A 27,672-nucleotide genomic window follows, 5' to 3' on the forward strand; every position below is an offset into this window, starting at 1 on the left:
ATAAAGCATTACTATATATTTCCCATTGAATGTGTGTTGAATCAACTGGTTGAATCAACGTTGTTTCCACGTCATTTCAATGACATTACATTGAACCAACGTGGAATAGACGTTGAATTGACATCTGTTTCCAGTGGGAACGCTCTCCACGTTCTGAGTGCAATTACGCACTACATGTCCCAGAGACCATAGCGCAGCTCCTTGCCCGATCTGCCACTCCTCCTCAACATTTTACCGGAGTGGGTCTGGGTGCATAGTCTGAATAGCAACGTACCACGTCTGGGAATATTCGTGCATGGTAGAGAACGCGCCTCAGAGCTCATCAGTTTTGAATACAATTTGTTTTGAGGGTTTACCAAGACGTATTCATTTTATGTAAATTCTTTATTAAATGCGGGGTTTTCTGAGGTGGTGGAGCCGCACTGCACAAATCCAACGAGTTTCAATTCAACAGTAGCCTAACGACCGACTGCTATTCATGGATGGTCTTCTAAGGTAAGTGGTCTCCAGACTCCTTCATCAGCGAATGTAGAAAGTTGCGTCTTCATGTCGACAGGTCGGTTTATTTCGAATGGTATTGAGGTGTGGGTTTGGGTTGCTATAGGCAAATTTTCCCGAAACTTCATTGATATGTCTTTAAAAAAAAATTATGCCGCAGCACCGCCATGCGAGGAAGGCGGGCGGCGAACAGTCGCTTTGAGGAATGGACCAAATTTTGGGGGGAATATTGATTAGGGAGATAGTAGCCGTGGTTCTCAACTTCACAGTTGTAAAATTCGACTAGGGTGATGGGGCACATGGGTTGCAGGCAGACCGCTATCGGATGATATGTGTATGCTGCTTCAACTAGTTGGAGCTCTGAATCAAAGTTTCTGCTTAGTTAGGCTAGTAGGCAATTTAATATATCGCAATGCAGCAGTTACAATATGGGGGATCAATTCAAAGTTGAATGCTGTGCATCTCGCTTGCTGCCCTGCGTTTGTCATGAGTTCTCAGTTTTTACTGAAGTATATTAATTCCTTTCTATTTCATATTGTAGGCTTTTCAAAAAGCCACACACGTATTATGGAAAGAAGACAGTTGGCTTCGGCATGCATGGTATTACTATAAAGAAGCTTTTACACTTTCAAGACAAATGTAGAGATTAGAGCATTGGCCTCTTGCAAAGATTTGGTTTGTCTATTCTCTTCAAGCACAACCGTTTTTAGTTTTATGGTCAATGAAATGAATGTTCTCTAGTATTTGGCACTCAATTTTTATAACGGTGACATTACTCTGGTGTTGAGATGCAAATGTACCTCCTGCATGGGTCCAGATATAAACTGGGTATATAGTCACACAGCAAGACCAGCAGCAGGTGACAGGAGGTGTCTTATATTCTACTTAGTACCCTGATGGTATATTGAGATGCCCCGTGTTACCCTGTAATGGCCTCCATAACATAAACATAATATAACATAAGCATATCAGAAGGATTGAGTTCAGATTGATGACTGGGCCAGTAGCTAAAGACTAGCGTACCTTGTCATTAGACAGACAGACACAGCATTGACTTTATTGACACCAACCGGCTTAGAGGTTTCTTCCTACCACTGGCATGGCAGGCTGGCACTTACTATTCCCCTGTGCCAAGAGAAACGCCCTCCCTCGGTCTGTGTGGACGTCCACTGTGTGTGTTGTCAGTGTGTGTGTGTGTAGTCTGTCTACTGGGATTAAAAAGAAGAACTCAGGATTCAAACTTTCACAGATTCTCTGGCCAGTTTGGCAGTATGCAGTGCAGACAACCACTACTACTGTAACATAACAATCATCACATTATTTTGACCACATGTTGGACGCTTCCCTCAGGGAAACGGTTACTCTCTGCTGTACTATACCACAGTGAGTTTATTGACTGATAGTAGTTACTGTTAATCTAAAAGTCTTGATTTAATCAAGCCTTTGTCAGTCAAATTATTGATTTAATAAGACGACAGCGTTAACAGCTGCATTCGTTAATGCCAGTTTATTACACCTGCTTGTCAAAGATGTGGATTGAATCAGTTTCAAGTTTTATTACCGGTAGTCGTATGTACAGAATACACATGGTATACATCGTCCAACGAAATACTTACAGCTCAGCTAGACATCCTAGTTTTTCACTGATAGTAATATAATAGTGATTGTGTTTGACAACATAGATTGAAGCAGACTACAGTTCGTGCGGGACTAATCTGTCATAAATTTAACCCCTACATTAGTGGTGTACTATGTCAGGTCAAAATGAGCCGTAGGGATACAGGCAGCTGTGGTGGAGGGGACTTGAAGTGCACTTCTTCAGCACACACGACTACATTCTTCAAAAACACTGGGAACCAACACGACTACGTTCTTCAAAAACACTGGGAACCAACACGACTACGTTCTTCAAAAACACTGGGAACCAACACGACTACGCTCTTCAAAAACACTGGGAACCAACGCGACTACGTTCTTCAAAAACACTGGGAACAACGGACTAACGTTCTTCAAAAACACTGGGAACCAACGCGACTACGTTCTTCAAAAATGGAACAAACACTAGTTCTTCAAAAACTGGGAACCAACGCGACTACGTTCTTCAAAACACTGGGCCAACGCGACTACGTTCTTCAAAAACACTGGGAACCAGGCGACTAGTTCTTCAAAAACACTGGGAACCAACGCGACTACGTTCTTCAAAAACACTGGGAACAACGCGACTACGTTCTTCAAAACACTGGGAACCAACGCGACTACGTTCTTCAAAAACATGAACAAGCGACACTCCAAAACACTGGAACCAACGCGACTCAGTCTTTCAAAAACACTGGGAACCAACGCGACTACGTTCTTCAAAAACACTGGGAACCAACGCACTACGTTCTTCAAAAACACTGGGAACCAACGCGACTTACGTTCTTCAAAACACTGGGACAACGCGACTACGTTCTTAAAAACACTGGGAACCAACGCGACTATACGTTCTTCAAAAACACTGGGAACCAACGCGACTACGTTCTTCAAAAACACTGGGAACCAACGCGACTACGTTCTTCAAAAACACTGGGAACCAACGCGCTAACGTTCTTCAAAATGGGAACACCACTACGTTTCTCAAAACACTGGAACCAGAGCGACTGTTCTAAAAAACACTGGGAACCAACGGGACTACGTTCTCAAAAACACTGGGAACAACGCGACTACGTTCGTTCAAAAACACTGGGAACCAACGCGACTACGTTCGTCAAAAACACTGGAACCAACGCGACTACGTTCGTCAAAAACTGGGAACAACGCGACTACGTTCGTCAAAAACACTGGAACCAACGCGACTACGCTCTTCAAAAACACTGGGAACCAACGCGAACTACGCTCTTCAAAAACACATGGGAACTACGAGACTTTGAGAGATGAAAGCTTTTGTTACAACTTCTGAGTGACAGGAGCACACTTAAGTTGTCCAAGTGTTTCTACAGCTGGGATTAGAGACAATGTGTGAAGGTGTCTGCACTGCACCCACTGGCTTTTCAACACTGATTATACTGATGTAGACTAGTGCTTAGATGCATAAACGTATAGCATGATTATTGTCATTTTTATTTAAATAGATAGCTTACTGATCTAGGCTAATGTATATCTCACAAATGCTTGATTATCAAATTTATTTATATAACCCTTCTTACATCAGCTGATATCTCAAAGTGCTGTACAGAAACCACAGCTAAAACCAATAGAAGCAATGCAGGTGTAGAAGCGGTGGCTAGGAAAAACTCCCTAGAAAGGCAAACCTAGGAAGTAACCTAGAGAGGAACCAGGCTATGAGGGGTGGCCAGTCTCTTCTGGCTGTGCCGGGTGGAGATTATAACAGAACATGGCCAAGATGTTCAAATGTTCATAAATTACCAGCATGATAAATATAATAATCACAGTAGTTGTCGAGGGTGCAACAAGTCAGCACCTCAGGAGTAAATGTCAGTTGCTTTTCATAGCCGATCATTAAAAGTATCTCTACCGCTCCTGCAGTCTCTAGAGAGTTGAAAAGCAGTCTGGACAGGTAGCACGTCGGTGAACAGGTCAGGGTTCCATAGCCGCAGGCAGAACAGTTGAACTGGAGCAGCAGCATGGAGCGGTGGACTGGGGACAGCAAGGAGTCATCATGCTAGGTAGTCCTGAGGCATGGTCCTAAGGGCTCAGGTCCTCCGAGAGAGAAGAAGAAAGAGAGAATTTAGAGAGAGCATACTTAAATTCACACAGGACACCGGATAAAACAGGAGAAGTACTCCAGATTATCCACTTCAGAAAGCTTGAAAAGTGTTTGTTGCCATCATTTGGATGTAAACAATGAGGTGTCTGGTTCTCCACTCTGACACTCTGAGAGGCAATTACTTCAACATGCTCCATTTGACACCTTTGAACATTAAACTGGTTTACCTCAGGGGCTGAGTTAAATTGTGAAAATTGCTAAGGGCCCCCGGTTGATAACAGTGTTTGTGTGTCTGCGTGCATGCGTGAGTGTGTGTGTGTGTGTGTTGGGATGCTAATGGTTTAGCCAGGTTTGTTCTGTTAACCACAGGGATGTTTATATGAGATGTAGATTCTGATCACACAGGCTCAATAAAGTAGTCTAGGAAACAGGAAGTACTCTTGAGCCACCTCCAGAGCTATTCCTCTCCCTCAGCCGCAGTCACACTGTCAGCAAGCCTCTGTCAGCAGGGTGTTTGACAACTGTGGTTATAGTGAAAAGGGCTTTGTTGGCACTAAAACTTTCACTTTGTGCATCTCCTCACCTACTCTAATTTCCAGGCTTCTAAAGCCTCTCTCTCTTCAGAGAACTCCCATTCCTTTCCCCCCTGCAAGCCTAAATTATTGAATTTAGTTTAGGCTACAAAACCATTTTCATTATTCTTAATTTCTCCAATAGCAATGAAATGAACAATTCACTCACCAGAAACTGTAAATGCTTTCTTATTATAGTTTAATACTATCTGTGTGTTTCACGTGAAACTTGTAAACCTTTTATGAAGATGTCATGGCAGAAAAAGGGGGGGAGATAGCGAGATATATCGAAGCCAAGGACAGACATATTAAGAGAGGGATGAAAAAATAAAGATAAATACAGAGAAAAAGAATGAGAGAGAGAGAGTAAATGCTAATCATAAAATGAAGGTATTGATCTCTCCTCGTCGGACCATTGTTGGTGATCTTTAGATTCTCCTTACTGCTATTGACCCTGGCCAAATGGATTTTCTATTTGGRCATGAACATTGTTAGAGCATTGTTGCCATGGCCTTCAGAGCCTGTTAGTAGAGGCAATGATTGGAACAAGAACAACTGAAGAGACACAATTTTCAATAGACAGGTACATTTCTCAAAGGTCATTCCATTACATTGACATTCCTGGTGGTGGGAAAATGTGTTGATGCACTTTAATATCCACTAATACCAATTGATGCTGGAAAAACTCAATAACACCAAATTTACCCAGGATTCTCATCTGAACCTAACTGTACTATTCATTACCTAATCAGATAAGGAAATGTCCTGGCTGTTATATTCAAAACAGGGAATCCACCTAATGTCCTATCTGGCTGCATTGCAGAATACCTATTAATCGATTTTACTAATGATTTATAATAGAGGATTAGTTATTCTGTGACCCACTGAACAAGACAGCTCCCAGATCAAGATCACTCAATGTTAGCTGCCATCTTGATCATGTTTACTGTGTGACTCAAATCTGCAAAACCCTATGATTGACGTGGTTATCCTGTCCGTGTTTACCCTGCTCCAACTTCACTCATTAGATCAGGTTTTGTTTTGCTGTGGTGGTTTGGTTTCCTATTAAATCACAGTAGTTGATTATGACAGGGAGTAAGTCAGTGCGTCATGAGAAAGTGTCATTTGTCTGGTTCTGATGATTCATTGGGATGTCATGCCATGTCTGCAATAGTCTCCTGGGATGAGTCTCAAATGGCATCTTATTCCGTATATAGTGCACTACTTTTGACCAGGGCCCTAGTATACTGAATAGGGTGCTATTTGGAATTTAGCTCTGTGCCACACTTTGAAAACAACATCAGTGAGGGTAGTGTGGCGTGGGTAAAGGCCACAGCAGGGGTTCAGGGAAGTGAACACCAGGTAACATAGAAGGCTAGCTACACCCTGTTCCTCTACAATTAGGTGTGCACTTTAAAAGCCAAATGAAGCAATACACAGAGACATATTAGACATCTGGTTGTCAGGTAGGCAACGCCTTTAAAACATGTCACTCTTGGACTGTCATTGTATTCCAGTCTTTGGAATGTTGGATCACCATTGTCTGAATTCCTTTTCTCAGGTTTAGCACCTACACTACCTGGCCAAATGTATGTGGATACGTATTCAAATGACTGGGTTCGGCTATTTCAGCCACACCTGTTGCTGACAGGTGTATAAAATCGAGCACACAGCTATGCAATCTCCATAGACAAACATTGGCAGTAGAATGGGCTTACTGAAGACCTCAGTTACTTTCAACGGGGCACTGTCACAGGATTCCACATTCTCCAACAAGTCAGTTCGTCTAGAGCTACTCGGTCAACTGTAATTGCTGTTATTGTGAAGTGGAAACGTCTTGGAGAAACAACAGCTCAGCTGCGAAGTGGTAGGCCACACAAGCTCACAGAACGGGACCGCCGAGTGCTGTAGAGCGGAAAGATCGTCTGTCCGCTGTTGCAACACTCACTACAGAGTTCCAAACTGCCTCTGGAAGGAACGTCAGCACAATAACTGTTCGTCGGGAGCGTCGTGAAATGAGTTTCCATGGCCGAGCAGCCGCATACAAGACTAAGATCACCATGCGCAATACCAAGCGTCGGCTGGAGTGGTGTAAAGCTCGCCAACCATTGGACTCTGGAGCAGTGGAAATGCGTTCTCTGGAGTGATGAATCATGCTTCACCATCTAGCAGTCAGAAGGACAAATCTGGGTTTGGCGGATGCCAGGAGAACGCGACCTGCCCGACTCCATAGTGCCAACTCTAAAGTTTGGAGGAGGAATAATGGTCTGGGGCTGTTTTTCATGGTTTGGGCTAGGCCCCTTAGTTCCAGTGAAGGGAAATCTTAACGCTACAGCATACAATGACATTCTAGACAATTCTGTGCTTCGAACTTTGTGGCAACAGATTGGGGAAGGCCCTTTCCTGTTTCAGCATGACAATGCACAATGGTCCATACAGAAATAGTTTGTTGAGATCGGTGTGGAAGAACTTGACTGGCCTGCACAGAGCCCTGACCTCAACCCCATCAAACACCTTTGAGATGAATTGGAATGCCGACTGCGAGCCAGGCCTAATCGCCCAACATCAGTGCCCGATCTCACTAACGCTCTTGGCTGAATGGAAGCAAGTCCCGCAGGAATGTTCCAACATCTAGTGGAAAGCCTTCCCAGAAGAGCGGAGGCTGTTATAGCAGCAAATGGGATACCAACTCCATATTAATGGCCCTCATTTTGGAATGAGATGTTCGACGAGCAGGTGTCCACATACTTTTCCATGTAGTGTACAATAACTACTGCCAGACGTGTTTGTCCAGACTCCAGACACAGTTCACATCACGCCGTGTCTGATCTTGCCTGTCCAACACACACTGTTATCAACCGGGGCCCTTAGCAATTTTCTCAGGATAACAGGGAGGAGGGAGGTTTAAGCTTGTGTCTGATTGTTGTCCTGTTGTTGGGAAGCCTGCGTTGCGTCTCTGCTGCTCCACTGCTCAAGTAGACATCTCCCAAGTATCGCCTGGCGACTGGCCCTTTCAAAGTAAACACTGCCGATGTGATTAAATGGAAGTGCCATAGCGGTGATGGGAAATCAGAGGTCTCCCTCAGGATTGTGGATAATTTGACACTTATCATGCGTCCCCCTCCTGTCATTAGTTCAGACCTGATGAGACTGGGGAAAACAAAGCTGTGTGCAACCAGTTAAAGGTAATTATTTTGCCCCATACGCACTGGGGGGATGTGACGCTACCACTGGGGGGATGTGACGCTACCACTGGGGGGATGTGACGCTACCACTGGGGGGATGTGACGCTACCACTGGGGGGATGTGACGCTAACAGAGTTACGTAGTTGACTCCAGCTTGAGGGTGGGCGTCAAGGAGTGATTGGTCCTTTTGGAGATGACTTGCTGTGCTGTGACCCGAGGTGGCTGGGCTGGTTGTTGCTGTGGCTGCCGCCTGCAGTATGGAATCTGATAGGATTGAACAAGACAGAACAGTACTGTGTGTGTGCGCAGAATGTGTTGCTGCTGCTGTTTCTGTGTGATGTGACACAGACAGAGGGAAGAACCTCATCTCACACTCCACTGGATAACAACATTGCAGGGAGACCGGGAGAGAGAAACAAACCAACACACACACACACACACACACACACACACTGAAGCTCTGCCACTGTCTGACTAGGTGGCCCTGTAAAAATTTGGTGTAGTCTTACCACTTCCTGTAGAGGAAGGCATTATTAACGTGTTTTTAAATCAGGTCTCACAGAGTGTCAGTGTGTGTCTTATGGTCATGTGTTGATGAGAAACAGGAGCTTCATTCAACCTCAACACACCACCCAACATCCCTGGAGTACTTGTAGGAAGAAAATAAGGAAGGGAAGCGCTGCTAAGGTACACAATAGTAGGTTTTGGTAGACAGAAGCTGGCTATGGTACACAATAGTAGTTTTGGTAGACAGAAGCTGCTAAGGTACACAATAGTAGGTTTTGGATAGACAGAAGGTACACAATAGTAGGTTTTGGTAGACAGAAGCTGCTAAGGTACACATAGTAAGGTTTTGGTAGACAGAAGAGTCTAAGGTACACAATAGTAGGTTTTGGTGACAGAAGATGCTAAGGTACACAATAGTAGGTTTTGGTAGACAGAAGCTAAGGTACACAATAGTAGGTTTTGGTAGACAGAAGATGCTAAGGTACACAATAGTAGGTTTTGGTAGATAGAAGCTGCTAAGGTACACAATAGTAGGTTTTGGTAGACAGAAGCTGCTCTTTGGTAAAAGGGTAAATTGGTCATCAAAAAGAAAGGCACTCTTCATATAATTAATGAAAATGCCTTTATTTGTATGGCATGTTCAATGGAAACAAGTTTAAAAACTGAGGCGTTTCGGCTGCATGGCCTTCATCAGGGAGTACCCTGAAGACCTGTTGCATCGGACTCAACAACCAAAATACACACGATGATAAACACAAACAACCATTTGTCTGTTTGTATGTCAGGAGGAGAGTCATCAAGGGGCTATGGTCCCTGAGGAGCAATGGGCCTGTTAGTAGGCTTGTCTATTGATAAGAGGGACTGGTCTTGTTTATAGCCTTTTCTCCCGGCTATGTGATCCGAGAACTATGCAGATGGCCTATAGAAACATGTTCTGATGTTTCTCATGTTTCTAGTATACAGTTGTAGTTTGTTTTACTCTATTTGTACATTAGATACCTAGTGGGAGGAGTCAGATGTCTGATAACATGCATTGCAGTGCAGGTTTTACTTACTGTGTAGTTTTTTTCACTGATTGCAATCAGAGGAGAAGTGTGATGACCTGTCAGGTGGAAGGTGGAGGCTCCTGGCAGAGAGGGGGCAATCTCCCAGTCTGAGAAAGACCTTATCTACCTCCTCCCTCTCTCCCTCTCCTCCCTCTCTCCTTCTTTCTGGAAACTTCCCAATCAGCAGTATCTGGTGTCCTGTCTATCGGTGGGCGGAGGGACGGGGACATGGATATTTATCCTCCTAATTACCCACAGTGCACCACACCACATAGCTTTTGTACTTTTCACAATTAAGTGGGACCTCCCTCTTCCTCTTCCTAATGGGTGGCCTGGCTGGGAAACCGCTTTGTTATCTAGCTGGGGCATATTAATACAAAAGGTAGGAAAACAACCTGTAACAAAGGCCCTCTCTCAACCCCACTTCCAGTTCAGTTAGGCAGTGCTATTCAGTGGACACAGTAGTCCACATCTTTTTATAGTTGGACCTTAGAAGCACTCAGGCTCAATATCAAACACTAAATCAAGAAGCTTGATATCATTGATGGATAATCAATGATATGATATGGGCAACAGTGTACCTCACCTGGTTGTCCAGGCTTGATTTGAGGCGAGTCAAATCTGATTTGAGGCGAGTCTGGTCTGGAGCAACAAACTGCCTGTATCAGAGTCATACAGTGCATTTGCAAAGTATTCAGACCCCTTGACCTTTTCCACATTTTGTTACGGTACAGCCTTATTCTGACATGGATTAAATTGTTTTTTCCTCATCAATCTACACACAATACGACATAATGACACAGCAAAACAGGTTTTTAGACATTTCTGCAAATGTGTGTGTGTGTGTGTGTATATATAAAACGGATTACATTTACATAAGTTTTCAGACCCTTTACTCAGTACTTTGTTGAAGCACCTATGGCAGCGATTACAGCCTCAAGTCTTCTTGGGTATGACGCTACAAGCTTGGCACACCTGTATTTGGGGAGTTTCTCCCATTCTTCTCTGCAGATCCTCTCAAGCTCTGTCAGGTTGGATGGGGAGCGTCGCTGCACAGCTATTTTCAGGTCTCTCCAGAGATGTTAGATCGGGTTCAAGTCCCGCCTCTGGCTGAGCCACTCAAGGACATTCAGAGACTTGTCCCCAAGTCACTCCTGCGTTGTCTTGGCTGTGTGCTTAGGGTTGTTGTCCTGTTGGAAGGTGAACCTTCTCCCCAATCTGAGGTCCTGAGTGCTCTGGAGCAGGTTTTCATTAAGGATCTCTCTGTACTTTGCTCTGTTCATCTTTCCCTCGATCCTGGATAGTCTCCCAGTCCCTGCCGCTGAAAAACATCCCCACAGCATGATGCTGCCACCATAATGCTTCACCGTAGGGATGGTGCCAGGTTTTCACCAGACGTGACGCTTGGCATTCAGGACAAAGAGTTCAATCTTGTTTATCATCAGACCACAGAATCTTGTTTCTCAATCTCATTTCTCCTTTAGGTGCCTTTTGGGAAACTCCAAGCAGGCTGTCATGTGCCTTTTTACTGAGGAGTGGCTTCCGTTTGGCCACTACCATAAAGGCCTGATTGGTGGAGTGCTGCAGAGATGGTTGTCCTTCTGGAATGTTCTCCCATCTTCACAGAGGAACTCTGGAGCTTTGTCAGAGTGACCATCAGGTTCTTGGTCACCTCCCTGACCAAGGCCCTTCTCCCCCGATTGCTCAGTTTGGCTGGGCGGCCAGTTCTAGGAAGAGTCTTGGCGATTCCAAACTTCTGTCATTTAAGAATGATTGAGGTCACTGTGTTCTTGGGGACCTTCAATGCTGCAGACATTTTTTGGTGCCCTTCCCCAGATCTGTGCCTTGACACAATCCTGTCTCCAAGCTCTACGACATTTCCTTCGACCTCATGGCTTGGTTTTTGCTCTGACATGCACTGTCAACTGTGGGACCTTATATAGACCGGTGTGTGCCTTTCCAAATCATGTCGAAGCAATTGAGTTTACCACAGGTGGACTCCAATCAAGTTGTAGAAACATCTCAATTTTGAGTCTCATAGCAAAGGGTCTGAATACTTCTGTAAATAATGTATTTCTGGTTTTAATTTAATTTGCTAAAATTTCTAAACCTGTTTTCGCTTTGTTATTATGGGGTATTGTGTGTGGATTGATGAGGAAAACTATTAATTTAATCAATTTTAGAATAAGATTGTAATGTAACAATGTGGATAAAGGTAAGGGGTCTGAATACTTTCCGAATGCAATGTATTTAAACAAAATCTCTAACATATATATTTATGTTCTATTTGAATGTGAGCAGAAACAGGAAGACTTGCAAGACATCACCCCTGGGTCAACTGTCTGATTACTGTATGTAGTGTTGTACGGTGTGTGAGAGAGAACCTTCATATTGATAATGCATCTGGTAATACAGTAGGATGGAGCCCATTTCACCAGAGAGAGCGTTCATATATCTGTTTCCCCTCAAAGTGCAGCAGTAAAATGAGAAGGACAGCAAGGGATTCATCCACATTATAAACCTCCCTCCCTTCACTGAGCAGATTGTTTACTGACGTTAGCCATCAAGGGAATTTACTCTCTTCTCCCTACTCTCCAAAGACATAGGGCTCATTGAGTAAATCTGTGGCTGGCCGTTTGCCAAAGAGGACAACGGGGAAGCATATTTACAGATTGTCCGCTTTGGCAAACAACTCAGCCACGGATTTACTCAATGAGCCCTATGTGTTTATTTACTGACGTTCTCGTTCCTCTCCAATCTGCCACTCATAGAGGAGATGGCCATGGGAGGGGGGGGGGGGGACTTTTTGACTTTCTTTAATGATACATCCTCATTTCATTAAAATATCCCCTGTACTGCATGCTCTCCTTGCCCTCTATCCCATGATACAAAACACCACAAATCACAATAACCAAAACCTCACTACTTCTACAACCGTATAGCCAACCCATCTTCCCCAGCTGTACAGAGCCCCCCTCCCCGCCCGACACTCCATATCTCCTGAAACATCTCCACACTTTTTATCATTCTATAGAACTCAAATTCCATACTAAGGCGCGCAGAGACCATCCCATTAAACAGTAGTAAAGGGTCTGTTATTCTCCACCTTTGACCCTGTCCCTCCTTGTTAGCCAACTTTGCCTGAGCAAACAGAAAACTCAACAACACACATTTGGTCTTCTCCTTATTTGAATACCTGTACCCCATTATAAACATCCCAACAGTAAAAACCACCTCCAACCTCTCACACAGATGTTCCAACAGAACGCACACAGAAAACACATGAGTCACAGTTTCTTTCATAACAGAGAAAGGACACCCCTGCCCGATTCTCGGTTCAACCCGTACCAACCAGCTGTTAGTGGCCAGAGCTCCATGAAGAACCCTCCACTGGAGGTCCCCTGACCTCTTTGGTACTGGGGGTTTGTAGAGCCCCCTCCATCTAAAACCCACCATACTCTCCGCCCCACATATCCCCTGCCACTGATGTGCCTTCATTCCTGTTAGGCTCCTAATGTTCCTTACCTTAATGCAGAGGTTGTAGAGGGCTTTACCTCCCACCCCTTAAATCTCCCCTGGGCTCGGAGTGTTAAAATCTAAAAAAGTCCTTCAGACCCCCTTGCCAGTCCCCGGTCTCTGCCGTCACCTGCAGTGGTGGCCCCTCCCCCGTTGGCCGCTCAAACACCCCCCCTTTAGCCGCTCAAACACCCCCCTTACCGGCTCAGACAGTGCCTCCTGGACCTCCTCCAGGAATCTCTCCAGCAGCCTAAGAGACGTTATTCCTGTTTGTTGTGCCAGGACTTCCGGGGTTTTCCACCCCTCCTCTCCCAGCAGTCTCAGTTCACCCAGCCTTTGCAAACCCGCTGCCATCAGTTGCCTCTGCAGGGTGGCCAACTGAACCGATCTCAAATGGATGGCTGGGTTGTGGAAGATAGGCTCCTCCTGCACCCAGAGCCCAGGCTCCACACCCCCTTCTCGTGTGGGCCTTAGCAGCTGCCAGGCCCTCAGCACTGCTGAGTAAAAATCAGAGAGACCTGCTGTACTCAGCCTCTTGGGGAACAGCTGCCGGTCCAACTCTAATCCGCCAGCTCTCCTCAGCAGCGCGCATGCTGGTTCCCTCCAGCCGACACCAGTATGGTACAGCAGTCTCTGCACCGCCTTTAGTCGGAATGCAGCCACCCTGCTCTCCAGTTCCACCAGGCCCTGTCCTCCTTCATGTACGGACATGTACAACACTGCTGCCCTCAGCCAGTGATGGCCCGACCAGAAAAAATCCACCTGCTTGCTTTGCAGGTCTGCGAGCAGACCGGCAGGGGGGTTGAGAACAGCCAGTTTATGCCACAGGGAAGATACTTCCAGGTTGTTGAATATCAGCACCCTCCCTCTATATGACACTTGGGACAGGAGCCACCTCCACCTGGCCAGTCTTGACACCACTGCCTGTGACAGCCCCTCACAGTTCTTCCTGACCCACCTCTCCGAGCCCAGTTACACCCCCAAAATGTTAAGCACTTCACAACCCCACTGTAACCCCCCTGGAAGCAGAGGCCCCCGCCCTATCCCTCCATGCCCCACATAACAGAGCTTTGCTCTTGCCTCAGCTTTGCTTAGCTGACGAAGCTCCCTCGTACACCTTCAGACTAGTCTCTAGTGCCTGCATATCCTGACCCTCTAGTGTTTGCATACGCCGACACTGCAATGCCTATCAACACACCCATGCCTGTCCAGCACACTCCCTGCAGTCTCCTGGCCTACTGAGCCCCCCTCCCACCTTGACCATAGAACATCTCCACACAGGCCAAACACTTTTCCCCAAACACAGACCTCACATTAAACAGATACTCATGGTTCACTCTATCAAAAGCCTTATCTTGGTCTAAAGAGACCAGTTCAAAATTCACATTAGAAACTCTCGACATGTCCAACCCTTCCCTGATTGAAAGAACAAGTTGTCTGTGATTGAGCGTCCAGGTACACAAGATGTCTGGTCCTTGTGTACTATAGAGTCCAGATGGGACTTCAGTCTGTTAGCGAGGACCTTGGCAAATATATTTGAGTCCGCACAGAGCAATGCCACAGGCCTCCAGTTCTTAAGTTCACACCAGTCCCCTTTCTTGGATAGGAGAGTCAGAGCCGCCCGACGACATCTCATCGGCAACTCTCCTATCTCAAAGCACTCGCGCAAAAGAAGTCCAGTCCAATTATTCTCCAGAATTGTTTTATAAGACTCCACTCCACTGGGAGTCCATCGACCCCCGGTACATCGGGGGACATCTGGGTTATGGCCTCTGCCAGTTCATGGGACAACAGGGGAATGTCCATTTCATCTCTACCTCCATCTCACTAATACAACACTCTAGTTTCCCCAATACTCTCCTAGCCTCTGAGGATGAGAGCCGTATACTGTTGACAGAAAAGCCGAATTTAGACTTCACACATCCCAAAATTGACTCAGACTCATACTCCTCTCTTTGCTGCCCCCACCTTTCCCAAACAGTCTGGAAACCCGAGCAAAAAGTAGCATCTTGAAAGAGCTTTATATTAAACTTCCAATAGGATGCCTGCCGAGGCCCTGGTGAAATAACCATGGCTCGGCTGACTGTGGTGATCTGAAAACCCCACAGGGAGAATGGTAGCGCCCAACAGCTTATTGCTCTGATTCCTGGACATGTAAAACCGATCAAGTCAGGCTGCACTCACCCTAGCTCCAAAAACCTTCACCCATGTATCTTGTGTTGGGATGTCTAGTTCTCCAAACATCCATTAGGTCAAACTGATTAATGATGTCCCTTAACACCCTACTAAGCCTGAATGAGGCTTTTCTGTCTTTTGTAAAATCCATTGTACAGTTCCAGTTCTCGTCGACCACCAGCGTCTTCTCAGGCGCTACCTGTGAGAGTTCCTGTCTAAGACACCCAAACAGAACCCCCTCTCTCTCCCTGTGTTACGCGCATACACATGTATAAGGACAAAACCCCGGTTGTTAATTTCTGATTCTACTACAAGCAGTCTACCCCTACACACCTCCTTTGAGGAGCACATTTTTACGGCCAGACCCGGTACAAAAAGGACTGCCACCCCTGCACTAACATTTGTTCCATGGCTCAGCACACTTTCCCTTTTCCTCCAGAGCCCCCAATCGACTTCATTCACCACATCACTATGCGTTTCCGGCAGAAACAACACCTGTAGTTTTTTGGGTTTTACATATTCACCCAACCGACTCCTCTTTCCCACATCTCTGGCGCCATTTATATTGAGTGAGCCTACCCAAAGAGTCTCCATAAGAAGTGGGAGAAAAACCAGCAAAGAAAAGAGACCAATAGCAAAGCTCAAAAAGCCCAGTGCCAGAAAGAAACTATACATCTAAACAGCGTCTGAAGGTAGACCTTTACACACTGTTGTGACCCACTTCCTCAACCTAAAACGTTTCCTGGGTGAGGACACCATGCCCCTCATTTTTCATAGCGTGTTGTACTGATCTTACAAACTTTCACGGATCACAAAAAAAGCTTAAATATGAACTTTTTCCCTTTAGTCTCTTCCAGGTACCTTGACAGTTCACTCGCCGTATACTTTGACCCCTCTGCCTGACTGGCTGTCAGCTTTGGAGCAATTGAGGAGTAGTCTGAAAAGAAAGCCTCCTCATGTCCCATGCTGACCACCTGCCTTTCCTCTCTAGTTGGGGCCTCCCCCCCAGCACCAGGCAAGGGTTATTTGGTGCCTTTGACCTCACCAGCCTCTCCCCTCCCACCTCCTTTCTTCTCCGCCTTTTCCCTCTTCTGCTTGACACCCTCCTCCACCCCCATAGTCTCTTACCCTTCCACACTATACTCTCCTCATCCACTAGCATAACATGACTACATCCTGCCTCATCTACACCACCATCCATAACATGACTACATCCTGCCTCATCTACGCCACCATCCATAACATGACTACATCCTGCTCATCTACGCCACAATCCATAACATGACTACATCCTACCGCCATCTATACACCATCCATCAACATGACTACATCCTGCCTCAGCTACACCACCATCCATAACATGACTACATCCTGCCTCATCTACGCCACCATCCATAACATGACTACATCCTGCCTCAGCTACACCACCATCTATAACATGACTACATCCTTCCTCATCTACACCACCATCCATAACATGACTACACCTGCCTCATCTACGCATCATCTCTATAGTCTGACTAGGCCAGCCTCATCTAGACCACCATCCATAACATGACTACATCCTGCCTCATCTACACCACCATCCATAACATGACTACATCCTGCCTCATCTACGCCACCATCCATAACATGACTACATCCTGCCTCATCTACACCACCATCTATAGTCTGACTAGGCCCAGCCTCAGCTACACCACCATCCATAACATGACTACATCCTGCCTCAGCTACACCACCATCTATAGTCTGACTAGGCCAGCCTCAGCTACACCACCATCTATAACATGACTACATCCTCCTCATCTACACCACCATCCATAACATGACTACACCTGCCTCATCTACGCCATCATCTATAGTCTGACTAGGCCCAGCCTCATCTAGACACCATCCATAAAATGACTACATCCTGCCTCATCTACACCACCATCCATAACATGACTACATCCTGCTCATCTACGCCACCATCCATAACATGACTACTCCTGCTCATCTACACCACCATCTATAGTCTGACTAGGCCCAGCCTCAGCTACACCACCATCCATAACATGACTACATCCTGCCTCAGCTACACACCATCCATAACATGACTACATCCTGCCTCAGCTACACACCATCCTAAACATGACTACATCCTGCCTCAGCTACACCACCATCTATAGTCTGACTAGGCCAGCCTCAGCTACACACCATCCATAACATGACAACATCCTGCCTCAGCTACACCACCATCCATAACATGACTACATCCTGCCTCATCTACACCACCATCCTTAACATGACTACATCTTGCCCCAGCTACACCACCATCCATAACATGACTACATCCTGTCTCAGCTACGCCACCATCCATAACATGACTACATCCTGCCCCATCTATACCACCATCCATAACATGACTCATCCTGCTCAGCTACACCACCATCCATAACATGCCTACATCCTGCCTCAATCTACACCACCATCTTAGAGTGACTAGGCCCAGCTTCAGCTACACCACCATCCATAACATGACTACATCCTGCCTCAGCTACACACCATCTATAGTCTGACTAGGCCCAGCTTCATCTACACACACATCTATAGAGTGACTAGGCCCAGCTTCAGCTACACCACCATCCATAACATGACTACATCCTGCCTCATCTACCAACCATCTATAGAGTGACTAGGCCCAGCTTCAGCTACACCACCATCCATAACATGACAACATCCTGCCTCAGCTACACCACCATCCATAACATGACTACATCCTGCCTCATCTACACCACCATCCTTAACATGACTACATCCTGCCCCAGCTACACCACCATCCATAACATGACTACATCCTGTCTCAGCTACGCCACCATCCATAACATGACTACATCCTGCCCCATCTATACCACCATCCATAACATGACTCATCCTGCCTCAGCTACACCACCATCCATAACATGACTACATCCTGCCTCATCTACACCACCATCCATAACATGACTACATCCTGCCTCATCTACACCACCATCCATAGCATGACTACTCCTGCCTCATCTACACCACATCCATAACATGACTACATCCTGCCCCAGCTACACCACCATCCATAACATGACTCATCCTGCCTCAGCTACACCACCATCTATAGTCTGACTAGGCCCAGCCTCAGCTACACCACCATCCATAACATGACTACATCCTGTCTCAGCTACACCACCATCCATAACATGACTACATCCTGCCTCATCTACACATCCATAACATGACTACATCCTGCCTCAGCTACACCACCATCTATAGTCTGACTAGGCCCAGCCTCAGCTACACACCATCCATAACATGACTACATCCTGCCTCAGCTACACTACCATCCATAACATGACTACATCCTGCCTCATCTACACCACCATCCATAACATGACTACATCCTGCCTCATCTACACCACCATCCATAACATGACTACATCCTGCCTCATCTACACCACCATCCATAACATGACTAGGCCCAGCCTCATCTACACCACCATCTATAGTCTGACTAGGCCCAGCGTCATCTACACCACCATCCATAACATGACCTCATCCTGCCTCATCTACACCACCATCCATAACATGACTACATCCTGCCTCATCTACACCACCATCCATAACATGACCTCATCCTGCCTCATCTACACCACCATCCATAACATGACTACATCCTGCCTCATCTACACCACCATCCATAACATGACTACATCCTCGCCTCATCTACACCACCATCCATAACATGACTCTCCTGCCTCAGCTACACCACCATCTATAGTCTGACTAGGCCCAGCCTCAGCTACAACTACCATCCATAACATGACTACATCCTGCCTCAGCTACACCACCATCCATAACATGACTACATCCTGCCTCAGCTACACCACCATCCATAACATGACTACATCCTGCCTCAGCTACACTACCCGCTAATGATCAAAATCCAGAAAATAGTCGCTAAATTCTACAACCACCTAAAAGGAAGAGATTCCCAAACCTTCCATTTGAAAGCCATCACATACAGAAAGATGAACCTGGAGAAGAGTCCCTTAGCAAGCTGGTCCTGGGGCTCTGTTCATAAACACAAACACACCCCACAGAGCCCCAGGACACCAGCACAATTAGACCCAACACAATCATGAGAAAACAAAAAAATAGTTACTTGACACATTGGAAAGAATTAACAAAAAAAATGGCAAACTAGAATGCTATTTGGCCCTAATCTGAGAGTACACAGTGGCAGAATACCTGACCACTGTGACTGACCCAAACTTAAGGAAAGCTTTGACTATGTACAGACTCGGTGAATGTAGCCTTGCTATTGAGAAAGGCCGCCGTAGGCAGACMTGGCTCTCAAGAGAAGACAGGCTATGTGCACACTGCCCACAAAATGAGGTGGAAACTGAGCTGCACTTCCTAACCTCCTGCCAAATGTTTGACCATATTAGAGACACATATTTCCCTCAGATTACATAGATCCACAAAGAATTCGAAAACAAAACCGATTTTAATAAACTCCCATATCTACTGGGTGAAATACCAGTGTGACATCACAGCAGCAAGATTTGTGACCTGTTGCCACAAGAAAAGGTCAACCAGTGAAGAACAAACACCATTGTAAATACAACCCATATTTATGCTTATTTATTTTCCCTTTTGTACTTAAACTATTTGCACATTATTACAACACTGTATATTGACATAATTCTATTTGAAATGTCTTTATTCTTTTGGAACTTCTGTGAGTGTAATGTTTACTGTTAATTTTTATTGTTTATTTCACTTTTGTTTATCTACTTCACTTGCTTTGGCAATGTTAGCATGTGTTTCCCATTCCAATTAAGCCCTTGAATTGAGAGAGGGAGAGAGAGCAAATGCATGCATGGCTGGGCGATATGGCCTAAAAAACTTATGGGAGATTTACAATAAACAGTACCAGTCAAAAGTTTGGACACCTACTCATTCCAGGGTTTTTCTTTATTTTTGCTATTTTCTACATTGTAAAATAGTGAGACATCAAAACTATGAAATAACACATGAAATCATGTAGAGTTACCTCAGCTGTAGAGGATAAGTTCATTAGAGTTACCAGCCTCAGAAATTGCATCCCAAATAAATGCTTCACAGAGTTCAAGTAACAGACACATCTCAACATCAACTGTTCAGAGGAGACTGCATGAATCAGGCCTTCATGGTCGAATTTCTTCAAAGACACCAATACTAAAGGACAGCAATAATAAGAAGAGACTTGCTTGGGCCAAGAAACACAAGCAATGGACATTAGACCTGGTGGAAATCTGTCCTTTGGTCTGATGAGTCCAAATTTGAGAATTTTGGTTCCAACCGCCGTGTCTTTGTGAGACGCAGAGTAGGTGAACGGATGATCTCCGCATGTGTGGTTCCGACCGTGAAGCATGGAGGAGGAGGTGTGATGGTGTGGGGTGCTTTGCTGGTGACACTGGCTGATTTATTCAGAAAACAGGGCACACTTAACCAGCATGGCTACCACAGCATTCTGCAGCGATATGCCATCACATTTGGTTTGCGCTTAGGGCGACTATCATTTGTTTTTCTACAGGACAATGACCCAACACACCTCCAGGCTGTGTAAGGGCTATTTTACCAAGAAGGAGAGTGATGGAGTGCTGCATCAGATGACCTGGCCTCCACAATCACCCAACCTCAAACCAATTGAGATGGTTTGGGATGAGTTGGACCGCAGAGTGAAGGAAAAGCAGCCAACAATGTGGGAACTCCTTCAAGACAGTTGGGAAAGCATTCCTGGTGATGCTGGTTGGAGAATTGTTGGAGAATTCCAAGAGTGTGCAAAGCTGTCATCAAGGCAAAGGGTGACTACTTTGAAGTTCTACAGCATTGAAAGTCCCCAAGAACACAGTGGCCTCCATTCTTAAATGGAAGACGTTTGGAACCACCAAGACTCTTCTCAGAGCTGGCTGCCCGGCCAAACTGAGCAAACGAGGGAGAAGGGCCTTGGTCAGGGAGGTGACCAAGAACCCGATGGTCACTCTAACAGAGCTCCGGAGTTCTTCTGTGGAGATGAGAGAACCTTCCAGAAGGACAACCATCTCTGCAGCACTCCACCAATCAGGCCTTTATGGTACAGTGGCCAGATGGAAGCCACTCCTCAGTAAAAGGCACATGACAGCCCACTTGGAGTTAGCCATAAGGCACCCAAAGACTCTCAGACCATGAGGAAACCTGGCACCATCCCTACAGTGAAGCATGGTGCTGGCAGCATCTGTGGGGATGTGGGGATGTTTTTCAGCGGCAGGGATTGGGAGACTAGTCAGGATCCTAGGAAAGATGAACGGAGCAAAGCACAGAGACATTTTTGATGAAAACCTGCTTTAAAGCGCTCAGGACCTCAGACTAGAGTGAAGGTTCACCTTCCAACAGGACAACAACCCTAAGCACACAGCCAAGGCAACGCAGGAGGGGTTTCGGGACAAGTCTCTGAATGTCCTTGATTGGCCCAGCTAGAGCCTGGACTTAAACATGATCTAACATCTCTGGAGAGATCTAAAAATAGCTGTGCAGCAACGCATCCCATCCAACCTGACAGAGCTTGAGAGGCTCTGTAGAGAAGAATGGTTGAAACTCCCCAAATACAGGTGTGCCTAGCTTGTAGAGTTATACCCAAGAAGACTTGAGTCTGTAATTGCTGCCAAAGGTGCTTCAACAAAGTATTGAGTAAAGGGTCTGAATACTTATGTAAATGTGATATTTCATTTTTTTGTATATATATATAAATGTGCAAGAATGTCTAAAAACATGTTTTTGCTTTGTCATTATGCGGTGTTGTGTGCAGATTGAAGGGGAAATACATTTTAATCCATTTTAGAATAAGGCTGTAACGTAAGAAAATGTGGAAAAAGTTAAGGGGTCTGAATACATTCCGAATGTACTGTATCACCCAGCCTTATTTAGACGATGAGATTATTATGGATAAGAGTATTTATATTTAGTATTTATGTCAAGCGGCAGTCAAGCATCCATCATCATGTCACCAGAATAAGACCCTGGATATTTATTGTGAAGGAGCATCAAGCTCATCACCTTGCACTTTCACCACCCCGTGAAGTTCATCATTTATTTAATCTGTAGCCTAAGAAACTGCATGCTTTCCCGAGTCGTAGTGGGAGGACCACTCATCAATCAAAATTGATTTCGATATGATGGTTATTATTTCAATATTTGTGCATAAAGGTGTTTCCACCGTAATTTCTCGCATAATTAATTTTACAGACACAAAACATCCCACCGTGTCAAATGAACAAATTATCTGTTGGCATTTATTCAATTACACAAACTTCCTGTTGCCATCACAGCTGTCATTATTTTTTTTATACGATATGACTTTACTCGCATAAAAACTGTATGGAAACATGGTTAGTGTTATACAAGAGTACTAGATACAATTCTCCATAGTTGAGTGTGAGCTAGGTTCTTCACAATTAGAAAAATACCCCCTAAAAATGATTTGTCCTTGGTCACAAAAGCCCTTTTAACGTTTAACCAACTATGTAAGAATATAGGAATGTATTTATCAAACACATACATCAACCATCAGAGAGGGGAGGGGGAGTTTGGAGTGGAAAGGAAATGTAGTGGAATGAAAGATGTCTGTGTGTGTCTTGTGATAATGCTGGCAATCTCTCAGGACTTGAGATGGAGGGAGAGCTGGAAGAAGAGAGATTAGAAAAGAGGAGAGGGGGATATTGAAAAAGAGGAGGCACGCAGCAAGGAGGGACTGTGCTGCAGTGAGCAGCAACAAAAAGGTTCTGAACTCAAGCAGGGCCAGAAAACCTCCTCAGAATACTGAACGACTGAAGAGGAAAGGAGAGGAAAGCTCAGGCCAAAACTAAAGAATGGTGTATTTTAGAACATTCTAGTTCATTTGAGTGCATTCTAGTGTGTTGTTGTGCATTCTTTTCAAGTTCACTGGCCTTTAGAAGGGAGAAGGCTGGTAGTTTAATCATCTATAATGCAATGTATGACTAAACACTGGGAATAGGGAAGGATGTTCTGTTCTTTCGGAACAGGAGAGACAGATTATTGGAATGGAAAGGAGATGTGAAACAGAAAGACGAGGGAGGAGAATTAAGAAGAAAACAAGAGAGAGGAGAAAGTATGAGGGTTGAGGTTCATGATTAGGTATCCGACAGAAAGCATTTGTTTTGTTAATAGGGAATGGGAATGTTAGGGAGTGGGACTGTTATGGTATGGGAACACATGATCATTCAGGAAGAAAGGTTATGATGAAGATGGCAGGAAAGGATCCAATGGGAACTACTTGAACAGGAAGTGAGTCGAGGAAATCCAGTTGTAATCAAACTTGCTGCATGATGATTGGATAAGGACAGCAAGAGACCTTAGACCTCCACTGCTGTCTCTGCAACACGTGCTTGGGTATGTGAAACAACACTATCCAGTAATATTTCGGTCACACTGTGTGCGTGTGCGTTCGTCCGTCCATCATTCTGGGTATAGAAGGGACATATTCATCTGGCTTTCACTCATCAGGATTGTTGTGACACTCACACTGAGGATCAGTAAGATTCCAGGCACTTCAGTTGATGTCATGAGCAAAACCCTTTTTGGCAGCTCCCCTCTCTGTCCTCTTTTACACAGCTCCAGTTTTAATGTTTAATGTTACGAAAACACTGACAGCAGCTGATGAGGGCTGGATTAAAATTAAGCTGTAAACCATTTCAAGATACATTTGGTCATGTAGTGTGCTCCTCAAGTCTCATTCCAAAATCATGGGCATTAATATGGAGTTGGTCCAGTCTTTGTTGCAATAATAGCCTCCACTCTTCTGGTAAGGCTTTCCACTAGATGTTGGAACATTGCTGCGGGGACTTGCTTCGGGCACCGATGTTGGACGATTAGGCCTGGCTCGCAGTCTGCATTTCAATTCATACCAAAGGTGTTCGATGGGGTTGAGGTCAGGGCTCTGTGCAGGCCAGTCAAGTTCTTCCACACTGATCTCGACAAACCATTTTCTGTATGGTCCTTGATTTGTGCAAGGAGGCATTGTCATGCTGAAACAGGAAAGGGCCTTCCCCAAACTGTTGCCACAAAGTTGGAAGCACAGAATCATCTAGAATGTCATTGTATGCTGTAGCATTAAGATTTCCCTTCACTGAAATTAAGGGGCCTAACCCGAACCATGAAAAAGAGCCCCAGACCATTATTCCTCCACCAAACTTTACAGTTGACACTATGCATTCGGGCAGGTAGCGTTCTCCTGGCATCTGCCAAACTCAGTTTTGTCTGTCGGACTGTCAGACGGTGAAATGTGGTTCATCACTCCAGAGAACGCATTTCCACTGTCCAATGGCTGCAAGCTTTACACCACTCCAACCATCGCTTGGCATTGCGCATGGTGGTCTTAGGCTTGTGTGCGGCTGCTCGGCCATGGAAACCCATTTAATGATGTTCCCGACAAACAGTTATTGTGCTGACATTGCTTCCAGAGGCAGTGTGGAACTCTGTAGTGAGTGTTGCAACTGAAGAAGAACAATGTTTATGTGCTACGCGCTTCAGCACTCGGCGGTCCCGTTCTGTGAGCTTGTGTGTCCTACCACTTCGCGGCTGAGCCGTTGTTGCTCCCAGACCTTTCCACTTCACAATCAAATCAAATCAACTTGATTTATATAGCCCTTCTTACATCAGCTGATATCTCAAAGTGCTGTACAGAAACCCAGCCTAAAACCCCAAACAGCAAGCAATGCAGGTGTAGAAGCACGGTGGCTAGGAAAAACTCCCTAGAAAGGCCAAAACCTAGGAAGAAACCTAGAGAGAAACCAGGCTATGAGGGGTGGCCAGTCCTCTTCTGGCTGTGCCGGGTGGGGATTATAATAGAAGATGTTCAAATGTTCATAAATTACCAGCATGGTCAAATACGGCACAACCCAAGGGGGGGCGCCAACCCAAACCAAATAACACACTTACAGTTGACCAGGGAAGCTCTAGCAGGGCAGAAATTGGACAAACTGACTTGTTGGAAAGGTAGCATCCTATGACGGTGCCACGTTGAAAGTCACCATTCTACTGACAATTTTTGTCTCTGGAGTTTACATGGCTGTGTGCTCGATACACCTGTCAGCAATGGCTGAAATGGACGAATCCACTAATTTAAAGGGGTGTCCACATACTTTTGTGTGTGTATATATAGTGTATTTTAGGATGTTTTCAACCACAACTGTGAAAAATAACTTTAACTCAAAAACTAAGCAGGTTTTATGTTATACTCTATAGACCTGTGCTGAATGTTTTGGAATGTCTCACTCCTTTAGCCTACAGTATATGCTTGTCCTGATTCATATCCCCCTCAGACCACCACACGCCTCATCTGCTCTCTTCTCCCATCATGGTCAGTCTCTCAACCTGTTCCACACAGGCCCCACCCCATTGTTAGATTGTCCCATTTTGCTCTTATCCAGAGAGAGCGAGCTCCAGATGGGAGTCTGTTTGTGAATAGGCCCAGCAAATTGCAGTTCTTGTCTTGTAGAGTGATTGTGTGATGAATAGCTTGTACCTCATGGCCATCGATCCATCTCTCTTCTATAGGCATCTTATTGACTGACTATCTGGCTGTAACTCTCACCTTGAATAATCACATAGTATTGACAGGGCTATGTGTCTGTCTGGCTGTCTCTTTCTCTATTTTTCTCACTCTTTCTCTCTCTAGATCTGGGAAAAAATCCCCGTTGTCAGTCTCTTGGCGAGGACGGGAGGTTAAGGTCTGTTCAGTCTGTCAGTTCATCCTTCTTTTCTCTGTATCCATGGGTGATGGGGTTGCTAGGTGATGGATGGGCAGGTTGGCGTGGCGGCCTTGTGTGCCTGCAGGGCACTCAGTATCACGGTAGGGTACTCCATCTCGGAGAGAGGGAGAGCGAGAGAATGGGAAGTTACACAGCAACACTTTTCTTTCGCTGTCGTCCAATCGAATAGTTCATGCTCGATAGAAATCAGTCTAGCTACTTTTTCCTATTCCTGTTTGTCAGATTTAAAATGTGATATTTACAATATATTTAGATGTTGACTTCCTATCTGTACTGTGTGGAGTTCAGTTTAAATTTCTTTACGTAGTGTACTGTACGGAACATCAGAGACAGAGAGAGACGTCTGGGCCATGTCAACCCCTGGGATATCCTTGGCAGCTGTGGTGTTGGCGGAGTAAAGGATTATGGGAGATGAGCAGCAGTAGCTGTAGCTTTCCCAGTAGGCTTTCTGTGTGTGCGTGCGTTACTCGCTGCTGTGGCGTCTGCAACAGCTGGGGTCTGGTTAGTCACACAGCCACAGCAGTACACACACACACACACAGTTCAGACAGTCACACATACACACCTGCAATCCCTACATACTGTATCTGACAGCTGTGTGACTTTAAAAAGCAACCATTATGATAGATAACATTGGCTCTGTTCTGTCTTTTTGAAAGGATCCTCTTTGACTTTTGGAAACGGCCAACCACACTTTTCAGTCTCCTATTGATTTCCATTAATGCCTCGTTCCTTTCTCCTCTGTGTGAACTAGGCATACTGATAACAAGAGGTAGGTGTGTGTGAGTGTATGTGGAATTTAATACCAGTGTTCTGGGAGTATCACCAAGCCAGATCTTCAAGTGTTAAATCAATGCTGTCTATCCCTCCCTTGAACACGATGCTTAACTCCAGTTTAATGTCCCTAGAGAGACATAGCAGATATTCTTTTTAGCATTTTTTTAAACTTTTACCCTAATTTCGTGGTATCCAATTGGTAGTTCCAGTCTTGTCTCATCGCTGCAATTCCCCTACGGACTCGGGAGAGGCGAAAGTCGAGAGCCATGCTTCCTCCGAAACCCGACCCTGCCAAGCCGCACTGCTTCTTGACACACTGCTGGCTTAACCCGGAAGCCAGCCTCACCAATGTGTCGGAGGAAACACCGCCCAACTGACTAACGAAGTCCGCTTGCAGGCGCCCGGCCCGCCATAAGGAGTCGCTAGAGCAGAATGAGACAAGGAGAACCCGGCCGGCCAAACCCTTCCCTAACCCGGACGATGCTGGGCCAATTGTGCATCGCCTCATGGGTCTCCCGGTCATGGCCCGGCTGTGACACGAACCTGATGCTGTAGTGACGCATCAGCACTGCAACACAGTGCCTTAGAACGCTGTGCCACCTGGCAGGCCCCCATATTATTAAGGCTTGTTACATGCTAACCACACTGCTTGCATTACACGTGTGAGCGTTGCAAAATAAATGTACACATACATGTTATTCAATCATTTCATCAAAACTGCTCTCGTGCGTCAACGAGCGTCTGCATAGCCAGGCGCTAAAATAGAACATGGGCAATTTTTACGCTTGATGCAAGTTCCGCCTCTCTCATCTCCTCATTGGTTTTTAGGAGCATACACCCACGTGGGTGATTGAAAGCTGAACTGA

The 27,672-nt window shown here is 45.5% G+C and overlaps 1 protein-coding gene across 2 annotated transcripts in view; it reads left to right on the top strand.

Moving 5' to 3' along the window:
- The first annotated feature begins 240 nt into the window (after positions 1-240).
- pag1 (phosphoprotein membrane anchor with glycosphingolipid microdomains 1) overlaps positions 241-27,672 on the top strand; it is a 108,764-nt gene continuing 81,332 nt past the window's right edge. For both annotated transcript variants that reach the window (XM_023976126.3, XM_023976125.3), the window contains exon 1: positions 241-495. The gene's annotated coding sequence lies outside the window, so the exon portion shown is untranslated. The remainder of the gene's footprint in view (positions 496-27,672) is intronic.

Source organism: Salvelinus sp. IW2-2015, linkage group LG31 (assembly GCF_002910315.2).
Source record: "Salvelinus sp. IW2-2015 linkage group LG31, ASM291031v2, whole genome shotgun sequence".
NCBI lineage: Eukaryota > Metazoa > Chordata > Actinopteri > Salmoniformes > Salmonidae > Salvelinus > Salvelinus sp. IW2-2015.